This window comes from Heterocephalus glaber, unplaced genomic scaffold (assembly GCF_053883595.1).
Source record: "Heterocephalus glaber isolate CG9 unplaced genomic scaffold, H.glaber_assembly_v1.0 deba00000122, whole genome shotgun sequence".
Taxonomy (NCBI): domain Eukaryota; kingdom Metazoa; phylum Chordata; class Mammalia; order Rodentia; family Bathyergidae; genus Heterocephalus; species Heterocephalus glaber.
In genome coordinates this window covers 506,650-510,055 of record NW_028258138.1, presented here as the reverse complement: position 1 = coordinate 510,055, position 3,406 = coordinate 506,650, and positions in this window count along the sequence as shown.

Sequence of the window (3,406 nt, the reverse complement as noted above, 5' to 3'; positions counted from 1 at the left end):
GGCTGCCGCAGCTCCTGTTTGTGCCTGACCCAGGTCTTGCCAGCTGCACACGCAGCCTGGCCACACACCCGCCTGGACGGATCGGTGTCCTGCATGTCCCAGAGGGGCCGGGACCACTGGCCACCACACTCCCCGGCAATGTACTCGGACAGCCCCAGCCTGTGGGCGCCGGCCAGAAACACTGCTGAGTGGGTGGTGAGTTCAGGTGCACTGTCCAGGAGGGTCCCGGAGGCAGGTGCTGTGCTCTGTGATCTAAGGCTATGTGGCCTCCAGTGTTCATCGCCTCCCAGTCCCAGGCCACAAGTCCAGCCTGGAGCTTAGGCAGACAGCACCTCCCCTGGAGCACACCTGGGAGACGGTGCCCACCAGCTCCCAGCCCTGCTAGTCCTTGGCTTGCAGCAGCCCTTGCTGACTTCACGTGGTGCTCTGCCTGTCCAAATTCACCTTTTTTTTTTTAATGACAGGGGATAAATTTTTATTGAGCCTTTTAGTTTACAACATGAGGTAAAAGGAAAATCAGTTCTCTGTATCCAGTATTGTGCACAGCAGTAGTAAAATATTTCAGAGTTCAGGGATTTCTGAGGGATGACATCTCTCAGAAGTTGGGCTTGGTAGTTTTAACACTAGAGCCTTGAGTTTTCCAGTTGATTCTTCCCTTCTGAGGGTGACAAGCTTTAATTCCCTAAGCTTCAGGGTCAAGTTTTGCCCTTGTTGCTAGTGTTTTTATATCTGAAATGCAGCTACTCTAATCACCATCCACTAATTCTACCTCAGAAATGAGTTTGGCCACTGGTGAAACTTTGGCAGGGGGCTGTCCTCTCTCCATATGCCCACACAGGTCCTGTTCCAGTCCTGCTCTTCTACGCTCATCGTCAGGAGTGCCACGCCCACTCTGCTAACTTTTCCTTAAAATGTGAGTCCTCATGTTCTTCTCTGAGCTCACTTGAGCAGCAGTGTCCGCAGCCCCAGCCTGCTGTGCTCCTGTACACCAACAGTGAGCAAGGTCTCCCTTTTGGGGACAGGTTCATCTCCCTTTTTTGGCTTAGATTTTGTGAGTTCTGGTGGACCCTCATCCAGTCTCTTCAGACTGTTTCTGTAGGTTTCATTTTTCACTTGCTCACTTTATCCTTTGGACACCCTAGAAATGCTTATTTTCAACAAGATGGTTATAGGCTGTAACCTAAAGACCCTTGTTTGCTATCTTGGCTGCATTTTTAAATATATCCTAATAATTTATCTAAACTGTGGTCCTGCAGGAACTTAATGATGTTCCTTTGTGGGCGGCTGCTCCACAGTCCACTGCTGCTCTGAGTCAGCTGCCATCATCATCCTCACTGCTTTGCCCAAGTCCTCTGTTCATAAGGATACCAGTCAATCTGGACTAGGGCTCGCCATGCCCCAGTGTGGCCTCTGCACGCCTGTTTCCAAATAAGCTCATATTCTGACATGCAAGACATGAACTCAGGGGCAACCCTTCTTCCCACAGTGCTCTGCGGCACCTCATCTGTCCCCTCCTGGGCGTCACTCACTCACTTTTTATGTTCTACCTCTCTGCCATTGGACTGCACAGCTTGCAGCTGAAAGTGAGAATGCCCACTGTTCTATCCCCCTCCCCTCCTTCCCCACTCACAGAAAACAGGAGACTCACCCTCTCCCACAAGTCCTTGCCACCTGAGTGTCACCCTAGACCACCGCACTGTCATCAGAAACTTCCTGAGGAGGAGAAGGCACAGGGACCCAGAGGGCCCCCACCCGTCAGAGCTCACCCCACACAACTATGACCTAGATGCCTCTGAAGGGAAAAGATAGCACTTTCTGTGATGCCAATCCCTGCATGTGTGCCTCAGACCCAGAGAGGGTGAGAAAGATAGTCCCAGAGAGGAGACTTCCGAAGCCAGCGATCGGCGAGAAGGCTCCCACTCACTCCCACTTTCTCACCAACGCCCCTCCACCAGCTATCGCAGACCAGCAAATGCTGCCCAGATCCCAGCAAGCCTCACCTACACTCTCTCACACCCGTCCTCACCGACACACCCAGAGCATCCCCGACCTCACATTCACTTGCCGACATGACACGTCAGCATCCCCTCACCAACGTTACTCAAAATACGCCCACACCAAGGTCCCTGCACCAATATACCCGAACACGCCCGCAAATAAATCACGGACGTGCACACAGCAGCCGCTCCTTACCAACATCTCTTCAAGAACACGCCTTCACCAACACCGCTCCGAAGTCCCGCCAACCAAATGCACGCACCAGAATTCACCCCTTCACCAACAGCCCCGCAGCATGCTGTCACAACATCCCAGCAAACTTCCCCCCAAGACGCTGCTGCCCGCTGCCCTCATCGGCACGTGCTCACCAACAGCTCACCGACGTCCCCGCTGTTCCAGTGTCACCACCCGGACGCCTCCTCAGCAGGGCCACCTCCCCATCCCTCGCCGGGCTTCCCAGCCCAGCGCCTGCTCCTGCACACCCCACACCCTCGTGCTGTGCCAGCACCCTTGCCGCAGCAGGTCCGCCGCCTCCTCCCCCTCCTCAGCGGCCGCTCCCCAACACCCCTCAGCAGCACCTGCTCAGCGATGGCCCTGTGCCACTGCTCCCTCACCAGCATCTCCTAAGCCATGTGCAAACAATGACAACCTCTCCACGCAGCCCCGGCCCCCCTCACCAGCACCCCTAAACAATATCCCCTTGCTGTCATCTGCTCAGCATCCTCACCAAGGCCCCGGATGAACGGCCCTCATCAGTGTCCCGTCAGAAGCACCCCCACTGTCTCTCCTCTCAGCAGTGGCCCCTCATCAAGATGCCCTCAGCGTCATCTCCGCCACACCAACCTCCACTCAGCCTCTCCTCAGTAGCTCCCATGCACTGTCTCCCCGCCCATACGGCCTCACCAACACCCCGAGCAACACAGCCAAGAGTGCCCCATGCCCGGTGCCTCCCAGAAGCACCCCTTGCCAACATCTCCTGGCAGGCATGCCCACATCATCACCAACGTCAGTCCACAGCATCCCCTCATGAAATTCCCCTCACCAGTGTCTGCTCACCACCAATCCTTCACCAACCCATCCCCCTGAGCAACCTCGCACCAGTGTCCCATGACCACCATTCCCTTACCAACCTCCTCTTCCAATGTCTCCTCACCAGCGTCCCTCAGATATGTCCCCTCTCCAGGGTTCCTTCAACAGTGTCTCCTCCAAGGGTCACCTGGACAACTTGCTCACACCAGTGTCACCTCACCACCACCCCTCTCAGGTGTGCCCCACTCCCTCATCCTCATGACTCACGATTATTACTGACAAGTATCCCTTCACCGTCACCTTCTTACCAACTTTCCCAGACAACATCCCCACACCGGGGTCCCCACACCAGGGTCCCCACACCAGGGTCCTCACACCT